We start from the raw sequence: 12,106 nt of genomic DNA on the forward strand, positions 1-12,106 counted from the left end.
ACCGAATACATGATTGATATTGCGGCCAGTTTCCGCGGCTTTACGTCCTAATTTAAATTCATATAAAAATATGGTACGAATTTGCTTCTTGTCCATTGTTACGTTTTTAAGTTATACTCAGAACAAATGACGGTAAAAAACAAAAGTGTATCGCTTATATGATAGAGCGACGTCTACGCGTTCAAGTGGTATATTACTTAATAAACATAAATTTAAAATATATAGTATAAAAGAGCCCTAAATATGACATAACAGAAAACCGCAATTTATTTCCGGACAATCTAATATCTTACACTATTGCCGATTGATTTTGTTACTTATTTGCCAAGATATTGCGATGTTCCATATTAGGTACAGTTACCCTACCAACATGTGTATATACACAGTGAGCAAATTTTTCTTACATAAACGACACAAATGCCTGGTACAGAAACTTGGAAGGAATTTCGTATTTCATTGTGAAGAATTTTCCCTTGCAAAGGCCATAAATTTGCCAGCGCCGCTGTTTGTACGTCCATAAACAACGCAGACATTTACGCGATCGCACTTAAGTGTCCCGCACTCTATATTCTCGATGCGGCTTGATCGTATTGGGAAATGAACGACTCGTCGCGGATATCTGAAAGTATTCGGGCTACGATAACCCGCGCGACGATCGACATTTTGCTCGTGTAACGCTGACATAACTTCCATAATACGAAAGACTTCCTTCGCGACGCTTCTAATGGAGTCTTAATGGACCTCTTTGAACGACGACAGCAACCGAAGTCTCCCCGTGTAACACGATAAATATGTGCACCTATTGTCTCCAGAGAGGTATTTCTTTTCCTCGATGGTCATTCTGTCAAACAACTATGGCGGTTTTAATTAAATCAATGAGAACTGAAACAACATAAGACATTTTTTGATTTTTTAAATTGAATTTTGCATCACTCCGTTGTTCACATTTAAATACATCAAGTGAGTGTAAAAATGGCACAAATCACATATAGACATACGATGAAATAGGGGTAATTATGTACAGGCTGTGGCCAGACGGATGGAAGAACCGGGCAGGGTGTGATTCTACATGTAAGAATAAGCCGAAAGAAAGGAATAACATTTTTTCGTTTGACATTTCGTTCTCGAGAAGATCGAGTTTGAAAATTCTATCCAGTACGCGTGCACTGGAGTGTCTCTCTAATTCATTATTCGCTACGATCAGTTTCTTTCACTTTGTAATGTTGCCTTTTGTAATGTTTACATTTTGTCTTCAGCTGTACGGCTTATTTCTTCTACTTTTAGTCCGTTTCTATCAGTCAAACTGTGACAATGTCTGCTTATAGTAACCGTGAATACGTAGACATGGTAAAAGCATTAGAAGTTTGTAATAGAAGTGCAACAGCAGTGTTCAATTCTGACACGTCGTCGAGAACCAATTGAAAATGTAGCGACTGTGTGATCGTCTGAACTTTTTGCTATTAACTTTTTTTGTGTTCTGATTGTCTCGTTGGCGCGTTGCCCCGTTCAGTCCTCGCATTTCCCCTTCCCTGGTCGCATTTGGGTCCCTTCACGGGGGTGAGTTTTGGGCGGGAGGCCAAGACTCCCACTCACGTTCGGGCCTTGGTCACCGCCCAACGCCAAAAACTCACCCTCAAGGAGGGGGTGTTTTGCGTGAAGTACGCGTCACCTGGGCTTATTGGGAAAACCCAGGGTAACGGTACCGCTCGCTCGCGAGAACGTGCCTGAGCTCGCGCGGGTTTATGATACGTCAATTGCTATTGAGACGCACGAAGAAAACTCCAAATTCTCGGCTTTTATGAGAGGTTTGGAGACCTCCTGACAATAAGGAATAATTAACGAACGAAAACATAGCAGAGAGTCGCGTCCGTATCGTAAACCTGGTCTAACTGAAGTATCCTTAACAAGCAGCAGCTGAGTATTATAGGCAACGATTTCCAAATCATCGCCATCCGGACAGAAGAGTGTTGGATTATTTCTAAGAACACCTTGCAGAAATAACCAAGCGAGGACAAAAATGTCTCGGCGTTCTTTTAGACAAAGACACTAGGACTTCCACCAGATGTGTCTGGTGTTCGTCTTCGAGTCGAGCACTGCACACTGCAATACAATAGGGTAAACAGTTCGTAGGTATAAGCAGACCCCAGCTTTCTCTTTTTGGGTGTCCAGAGACAGTTCCATAGAGCATTTCAAACAGTAAAGATGTTTCTTCAGAGTCGTAGAATAAATTGAATATTAGCAGTTGTACAAAAACAATTTCATTTCAATCACCCATTTCCAATAAAGGGTGTCACAGAGGACAGAGCAGAGATTAAGTGAGTGTGGTTCTTTTAATAGTTGTCATAAAAGTGGTGGAGCCAGAAGGTCTCTTAAATTTAGAAACAGCAGTTCTTGATACCATTGCTAATAATCCCAAAATAAGTATACGAAAACTTGGTGCTTGGTCACAATACCAATACCAGAACTGTTAGCCGCATATTACATGAAAACAAAGTACATCCGTACTCCATACTTGTATTTCAGGCACTCAAAGAACCTAATCACCTAGCACGATTAAGCTTCTGGGACTGGTTGCTTCAACAGCATGATAACGATAATCAGTTTACATCGTACATTTTATGGACCGATGAATCGGTATTTATTTATCACAAATCCACGCATGGTTCAAGAAAAACACTTTCAAAGGAAATGGAGTGTTAATGGATGGGCAGGAATAGTTGGCTCGTACATCATAGAACTATACTTTCTACCGAATGAGCTGAATGGGACATCTTACTTGCAGTTTTACGTGAAGAACTGCCATCGTTATTGACGGAAATACTGTTTATCATACAGAAGTTAATCTTTCAACACGATGGAGCACCGCCTCACTTCTCGCGAAATATACGACAACAATGAATCTCTTCAGGGGCACCGACACGTGTACTTTTAAATTTTCCGAAAATTCCAATATTTGCCATAGAGAAAATATGAAAAACACAATTTCCCAAAATCTCCTGAGGAAAGTACACCTATCCCCCGATTTACACGGTACTTTATTTACACGGTTTTCAAAATAACGGCTTTTCAGAAATATAAACTGTTAAAAATAAAAGTTTATGCTGCGCACATATTTGTACAGTCAAAAAATGAACGGAATTTCCCCCTTTTTTGCACACAAAAAGCATTCATATTGTAACGTAAAGTTTGCCGCCGCCGCGGATCTTTCATTGGCGACCGGCTATTTTCGCCTTCATCGATCGCTCGCTCGAAACTAAACCCTGACCCTGAATATTTTTTGTTTTTCATTTTTATTTTCTTTTTATTTTACATTTAAAATAATGAATTTAATTAAATCACTGACTAAATTATGCGCATTTTGTTTTTTCCCCGATTTACACGGTTTTTCATACAAAAAGCCATGATTTCGATTTACACGGTATTCTGAGGAACCGATCATCCGTGTAAATCGGGGGACAGGTGTAGTGTTTAATTGCTATCGATTTAACATGAATATAAATGGAACTACATAAAAAATTAGATCAATTTTTGCTAACTTTAAAAAAAATCATCCCTGAAGAGGTTAAATGAACGACATCGATGTTGGATAGGCCGAGGCGGAACAATAAAGTAGCCGACAAGATCACCAGATCTTAATCCACTGGACTCCATCTTGTGAGATCATGTTAAAGAAATAGTGTGTGCAAAAATCAGTGCGAATCCTCGCAACTGGAGGCAAAAATAATAAACGCTTTCGATCAAATAAAGCGCCGAAATAATGTGACATCAGTCCATGACTCATTGGTAAGGCGAGCAGGGATATGTACCTACACGTCAATAAGGTCGTCACTTTGAACAATTTATTTAATAATGTTAATAAATCCACACATTGACATTTCTTATTTATTAGTGCGCACATAAACCTGCAGATACTTCAGCACATGCGTACTGGATAGAATTTTCAAACTCGATCTTCTCGAGAACGCGGTGTCAAACGAAAAAATGTTATTCCTTTTATTCGACTTATTCTTACACGTAGAATCACCCCCTGCCCGGCTGTACCACCCATCCGGCCACACCCTGTATATACCGAGAGCAGAAACAACATAAGCGCTTGACTTAATGCATCTAATTTCTCCTACCATAAATTTAAGTCGTCCCCAATTGAAGGGTAATTTATATTTTTGTATCTAATTAGTCTCAAATGGAAAAGAACATTTTCATTTATTACTATGCTAAAGATATACGTATTGCATACAAATTAAAAAAAAATATTGTTATCGTTAATTTTTGGAGTTCTTCGGGAACATTGAAGTATGCGAACGTGTTTTGTGACACTCCAGAACCGTGATAAAAAGTGATAAGCTTTGTGCAGCAATACAAAGGTATATCCAAATGGGATACTACCCTAGTTATATCCGGTGGCAGTACTTAGTGTAATCGCGATAAGTAATCGCGAGAAAATAAGACAATGATTCCGCATTATCATCCAAGTATACCTAACGAAGCGGCATTGATTCAGCAGAACAACGTGCTGTTTCAAGAAAACTATAATAGTTTGCAAAATGAACAAGCTACAAGTTGACTAAGCAAACCTGAAGATACAGGAAGGAGATGGTCAGGAAGTGGGAGATGGAAGAGAACTTGTGACGTCTTTACCGATAGTCAGCCAATAACGATAGAACAAGGTCCACGCACTTACTTTTTTTATGAACAACGATAGGTGATGATAGATCCTCGCGTGAACAGTCGGTAACAGATGAATCATGTGACGATTGTCGAGGCGCAGAAATGGTGGCTGTCGATCTATAGTGGCACGCTTTTTTTTATTCATGCCAGAAATTTTTGGATTTTATAAACAAATTTTCAAAGCACAGAAAACTACTTTTACTTTTCAGGAATAACAAAGAAATGTTTACTTTTTACTTTTCTACATCTTAAAAAATATTAATACATTTGCTGAGGTTTCCTTTACAATAACAGTTTACTGTATTTAAGTATTTTGGAAATTAACATCCCAGTTGCTATTAATTGTTTATCTTGTGCGCTGACCCAAGTAGAAAAACAAAACGGGCAGATGATCTTTTCAGTTTCCTATTCTTTTACCAGCGTGCGACATTACCGATGGCCGGTTGAGAACCACTTATGTATCTACACCAAAACTTCCCCTCAAGCGGAGGCAATCTATGAACTGAGAGTAGTGGGGATGGCGCGTCCGCCTATTTTCCGCTCATTTGCACAGGCATGCGCGTTGGAACCTTCAGGTTTGCTTGGTCAACCAGTACGTACCAAGCGTGGAAAATAACTCGCTGAAACGAATTAGCGAAATACACTGGTCAACAGATTACAAGAGACTGTTACACCATTAACAACAAATGTAATAGACCTGAAAAACAGAACTAAACCTATAATCTGTTCAATATAAGAGTAACCTCGCTTTGCGCATGGGACGTGCGTAAGGCAGGGCTAGAACACCCGAAACCCCACTTAACTATCTACGTTTTTCTCCGTCTTACCCTCTGCTACGCTCTCCGTCTACTGTTCTAGGCGTGACGCTTTCATATACACGGTGATATTCTCTATTTACTTTTGTATTGTTCTCTTTTTGGTCTTATTGCTGGTATCGTTAAGAGAATGTTTCTTACGAGCACATAAAGAATTTGAAGGTCTATTCTGATTTTCTTCCATACCGTTTTGTAATTCTTCAAATTTTATTTCCTTTTCCAATCATGCGACACTCTATGCATTAAAAATCGTTCTTTTGTCGGATTGCTTCCCGCCCATCTTTCAGTAAGTTTATACCTGCAATGCATAATTTTATCTCTGAAAATCTTTAATATTTTTTCTGGAACGTTTTCTGTATTAAAGCAGTTGAGGACAAACGAATAAGCTGAGACCTTTAACTCAAAAATTAAACTTTCTTATTTTTGATTTGTAACGAATGAAATTTTTACCAACATATTTGTCACATTTTTCTAATTAAAATGATACCAAACACGATACAATTTGGAGCATATTTGCTTACTTAATAAATGATAACAAGTAGTAAGTAAATACGTAAATATAATCCAAATTATATCGTGTTTGATATCATTTTAATCAGAATGATTTCATAAACACGTTACTACCAGTTTAATTAAAAAAAGGTCAGAAATAAAAAAGTTTCACCTTTGAATTAGTGCGAACAGTGGCGAGCATATGAATAGGTACAAGTGCTTTCAAAAGTTTTAATGAAATTATTTTTAATGCAGAGTTGAAGAGATATTTTCAATTTCAATATTTTACGCTAAATATGAAAATTTCTTAACATTTAATCAATATTTACCAACTAACTGCTCAAACATTTTGTGTCACAGAAACTTGTACCAAGTTTATGAATGAATACAGAGTTATTTACTTTAGCAATTAAGATGATTCTAATGAAATTAAGTACTTTACAATATGTTTTATGGAATTTAAATCGTTCTTTAAATTCATACTACTAGCCATTATTCGTCCGTCATAAACCGCTACGCTAAAACGCGCATAGTAGGTATGCATACTACTCTACCGGGTAGATTCTCTCCACTCTATGCACTGTTTACATTGTCGTCGGTTTTGGGCGTAGCCGAAATGGCGCTACAACCAATCGCATGTGTCACATCGGTAGGTAGTAGTGGGAACTGCGCAGAACGGACGAAAATCTGTCCGAGAGCGAGGTTACTCTTAAATTGAACAGAGTGTAGTTAAAGTACTCAAGATTTCACAGATGAGAAATATCTCGCAAAGAAAACTGTGTAGATTCGAGCGAAAAATAGATCCAATTAAAAAAGGGAAATGGATACTTCACTAACACCACCACATAAACAAAATGCAGTTTCCAACAATCACCATCGGAAAATCAAAAAGATCCCCCATCCCAGCTCTGCAAATTATTGCGGATGAAATAAAATATTATAGAGAATTCCGAAGAAAATGTATCCGAAGAAAAATTTTAAGTGAAACTACTGATTCTGATTCCCACAGAGTACTAACACAACTACTTGAAAAACGTAAATGCTGCTGAAACTTGTACAAAAATAAACAAAGTAGAGCTATTCGAATTTTGCGGAGTCATATATCCCGCTTGCGTTCGATAACGACGATCACTTGAGACACTGATTATTATTATCGGATCGTTTACCGATAATCTATTTGGAATATTGTGGTATATCTTAGTTTTACTGTAAGATTGTGTTTTCGGACGTGTTATTATGACGCGTTACATTGATTCAGTGTTACTATTCGCGTTGCTATTCACAAAATTTTTTTTTTTTTTTAACAGACAGGCGTCTGTGGGTTTTTTCCCTGAAGATGGTAAAGCAGTTACCTAGAGACAGCTGGTCTCTCCACACTCTGAAATAAATATGGCACTTTAGTAAACATAATGGTTAATTAGCAGGTAGCTACATTAAGAGGTAGTCGGTGCAGGAAAAATTTGCAAAAACCTGCAACCCTCAAGGGTGGTGCCATGCACCAATGTGATAGTGAAGCCAAGCGCACAAGTTCCGGGCAGCTAGTTCTGCAAAGAGGGACTCTGAAGCAAAGAACACAAATTATACAAAAGTACGGATCGTGGAGCAAGCAAACCGCTACAGGTCTAGTGAAAATCTTATTTTTGGATCATAGGGCAGCAGACATCTCTAGAAGGACAGAGTATCGCGAATCAATGGATTAGTGTGAGCATTGAGCTGGCAACCCGAGACGAAGGATTCGATGACGTTTCTTAGTAGTGGCAATTTGGCACGACGGTGGGTGTCCACTGTAGAGTGTTCAGGAGGGAGGTTAAATATGATTTTTAAAGTTTTATCTTGCATCCCTTGGAGGCTGTTTATGTGTATTGCAGCCGCGACATGCCACACCTGGGCACCGTAGGTAAGGACGGGTCGTATGCAAGCCCTATAAATGATCAATTTTAAATTTGTAGGGAGCCTCGATCTAAGATTTATTAGTATGCTGGCTGCTCTGATGGCTTCGAGCGCTTTGTTTCTACGGTCCATCACTGCAGGACCCCATCGTAGTCCGGAGTCGAACACTATCCCCAGGTACCTGACTTCCTTTGACCAGTGAATCTCCACATCATTTAAAAGCAGTGGTCGTAAGCCCGTCTTACGTTTCCTCGTAAATAAAATTGACTGGGTTTTACTGCTATTTATATCTAGTTTCCAATTTTTAAAAAATTCAAATAGAGTGTCCAAGTGGTCTTGCAGGATCTTCGTAAGATGTATATGGTCGAAAGAGGCCGCCAGTATGGCGGCGTCATCCGCAAATAATGCCAGGGTTGTATTTTTCCCATGAGGAATATCATTAATATATAATAGAAAAAGTAATGGGCCGAGGACTGAGCCCTGTGGGACTCCAGCCTTGACCAGCTTGAGGTCAGATCTTTTGTTGCTTAGTTGAACGAAAAATAATCTACTTGTAAGGTAAATGTGAACAAATTTGATAAGACACGGGTGAAAGCCGTATTTTATAAGTTTATAAATCAGACCATTATGCCAGACCGAATCAAAAGCCTTGTTAAGGTCTAGAAGAACCATTGCAGAATAACGGTCCGTGCCAACGTAGTGAATCGATGAGAATATTATTATCTAGGATATGTGCGTTTAATATTGAGTAGATTATTTTTTCAAAGATCTTAGCCAAAACTGGTAGCAGACTGATAGGTCTGTAGTTTGAGGTCAATTTATGATTTTTACCTGGCTTAGGGAGAGGCACCACCTTGGCTATCTTCCAGGCCGAGGGAAAATAACTCAGTCGAATGGAAGCCCGGAAAATGTAATACAATTGGACATACACTTTAGGAGAAGCGCACTTAATCATGTCAGGAGAGATCTTGTCCCAACCGCTGGATTTTTTAGATTTCAGCTTCTTGGCAATGAGGAATATTTTCATAGGAGAGAGTTGGAGAAGTATGTCGTTAGGAGAGGTGGGAGAGGCCAATTCCTTTTCATGAAAACTTCTAACCTCCTGGTCTACAACACTTTGTAGCGGAGACACGGCAGAGAACGCCACTGAGTAAACCGGGTTAAAATGCTCAGCTATCAGCTGGGCTTTCCCATTTTCATCCATTAGCGGTGGAATCAATTTTGGCCAGAAGGTATGGTCATGCAAGTTAGCGTTAGCAATTTGGTTTTGTGTATGCTGCCATTTAAGAAATATAATTCTTTTCTTAACACTTCTGGTAAGTTCCTTATAGAGCATTAGGCTGATAGGGTTACCTGTTCTCTGCCAGCGCCTTCTAGCCGCATTTTTAAGTCTAGTCGTCCTCTTAAGTTCATCGTCTGGTGCCGTAAATCTGTCGGGAACATTTTTGAATTCCGTCGACTTATAAAAACAATTCTTCAGGAAACGTTGAAGATGTGAAACGGCAGAATCGATGTTGGTGGACGACTGAAATTCAGTGTTGATATTAATGTTGGCAGAAAACTGCCGATATTTGTCCCAGTTAGTGACTGGGACAGAGGTAGAAGTCATGTTAGCCATTATGGGAGTCAGCAGGACAGGACGATGATCGGAGTTGAGGTCATCGGCTACTTCACATTGAATATGTAAGGATAGATTAGAGAGGAAAAAATCAGTGGTGGAAGGGTTCCGGGAAGGGTTCCGGGAAGGAGCAAAACGTGTGTGTGAATCCGGGTAGAAGATAGAGTAGGCGCCCCTCCCCAAGTGAGCATCGAGAATTCTGCCATTGGAATTGCAGCAAGTGTTGTTCCATCCTGAATGCTTAGCGTTGAGGTCAGTGCCAATGATAAAAGGGACACCCAAGCAGGTCAAGGCATCGAGAGCCTCCTGGTCCAATGCCCTATCAGTGCAATAAGCAGAAATCACAACTATATTAAACTGTGTTAGTTTGACCGCAATCGCCTCGATATTGCCCGGAGTGGACAGTGAGAAACGACTGAAGCCAATGCTTTTATGGATAAGGATGGCCACACCACCACCCTGGCGTCCTCCACAACGATCCTTCCTAACAATATGATAATCATGCAGAGAAACACTGATATTCGGAGTTAGCCACGTTTCCTGGATAGTGGCAACCATTACATTCTTAGTAAACATGAACATTTCCAATTCAGGAGTCTTTGAAAGCAGTGAACGAGCGTTCCAAGTCATCATAATGTCTGGGAATTGAGGAGGGAACGTGAATATTTATGAGAGTAGAAGCTGTACTGCCTCCATCATGACTTCTAATTTGTCGAAAAAGGAGTGACATGCCGCCAATTTTGGACTGAATGATTTGACAACAGGAATTACCTTCTTAGCGAAGCAGGAAATTTCTTTAAGTAATTCTTGAAACTCCGTAAGGGAAGAGGATGGTGCAGTGGAAGATGAGGGTGGGGCGGCTTCAGGAGATGTAGACCTGGGCACCACCACTGACAACCTGGTTGTAGGATCTGCCGTTGTTGAGAGCAGAAGAGGACATACGTGCTTTACCGGAAAGTGGGGGAGCCACGACTGGCGCTTGGGCTGAAGGGCGTTTAGGAGCGCCGTTGACTTTTGGAGAAACTCTTTTGACCAAGTAGCGAAGTAAACTTGGACATTGCGAAAAATTTGCTGTGTGAGAACCTCCGCAGTTTGCGCAGGTGGGCAGGGTGTCAATATTTTTAGTACATTCTTTTGATGGGTGATCACCGCCACATTTAACGCATCTGGGATTTTTAAAGCAATTTCCAGATGCATGCCCGAAGGATTGGCATTTATAGCATTGAGTATAATTTTTTCCCTTGAAGTATCTGTCCCAATACACTCTGACATGAAACAGGAAACCCACCTTTCGGACCTGAGCCAATGTGGTAGTAGGAGGGAAGGAAATTTTAAAAATGGGATAATTTGATTGGGTGTTTAGGATGGTGCATCCTACAGGATCTAACTTGTTAGTTTTTAGCTCTTCAATAATCTCATCCGGTTGGACCAGAGGTAGCCCTTTCAGCACCACTGTTACCGGTCTTTCTGTTGGAAGCGCATAGGTATGGAATTTCAAACCATCACTAAGGAAATTTCGTTTAGCCAGGGAAAAAGTTTCAGTATCAGTGAAGTTAACTCTCACCTGGTCGCCAATGAACTTCAGGTAGAAGTTTTTGCCAACAGTAGCATCAAGTTTCTTACTAAATTGTAGTACGTCTTTTGCGTCAAGATTTACATAAATAGGGGGAGGGCGAGAGATACGCGGATTTTTAGAATTAACGTTATGTGCATTGCTGTTACTATTGTTCATTTCGTCATTAGCGATATTGGAATTCAATATTTCAAAGCGGTTCTTTGTGGCAATATTCTCGTAAGAGCACGAGGGCTCGTCTACCTTGGTTTTCTTGCTATTGCTCATAGCGACATCTATGTTGTACTTACCGATAGGAGACATAAGGTCCGGTGGAAAGTCGAACTCCAACTCATCGAAGATTGCAGCAAGCTCTGTTACGTCTGATCGACGTTTCCTGAGCGCATGTTGCTCGGTAAAGTTGTCCAGTGACGTTTTTAAGGCAGCCAATAATTCACTGATATAATTATAATAATAATGTTAACACTAATAGACTTCCAACGCTAGAGATCCATTCCGCACAACGTGCTTCAGAGACAGCCAACGGTAGAATGAGCGGTAGAATGTCGCGTTACTATTCACAAAAAGGTTTCTACGTGCTATCTATAGGCAGTGATTTTTGATTGGTGGTTATCGTGTGGAGGTGGAAAAGTATGACGTGTTGTCTGATTGGTCGACCGAAGATGTGTTTTTCAGTAACGGTATGTTTTATGGCTGATGCTATTGTGCCTTCGCGGTGCTGACTAGTCCAAGAGGGGTCTGTAACGGTCAAATCTGAGTAACACATTTGTTGCGATAATCCGCCAAACCAAGGCTTCGTTGCGATCTTAAGGTCGCAACAGAAGCAATCAAAAATTAAAATGGAGAAGTAAAGAACCTTTAGATATGTTTATACTAAGCCCAGATGAAAATATTAAAAAGTTTACGAAATTGTCCATATCTTAGGATATGTTGGAAAATTCACCGTTCGACGAAAGCAACCGCATGGCCCCACAAGACTTTTATTGCACGACGAGCACGGCGAGTGCGGGCCTGGATAGCACAATGTCATGCCCATCGTAAACCTTACGG

Source organism: Habropoda laboriosa, unplaced genomic scaffold, assembly GCF_001263275.1.
Source record: "Habropoda laboriosa isolate 0110345459 unplaced genomic scaffold, ASM126327v1 scaffold259, whole genome shotgun sequence".
NCBI classification, from domain to species: domain Eukaryota; kingdom Metazoa; phylum Arthropoda; class Insecta; order Hymenoptera; family Apidae; genus Habropoda; species Habropoda laboriosa.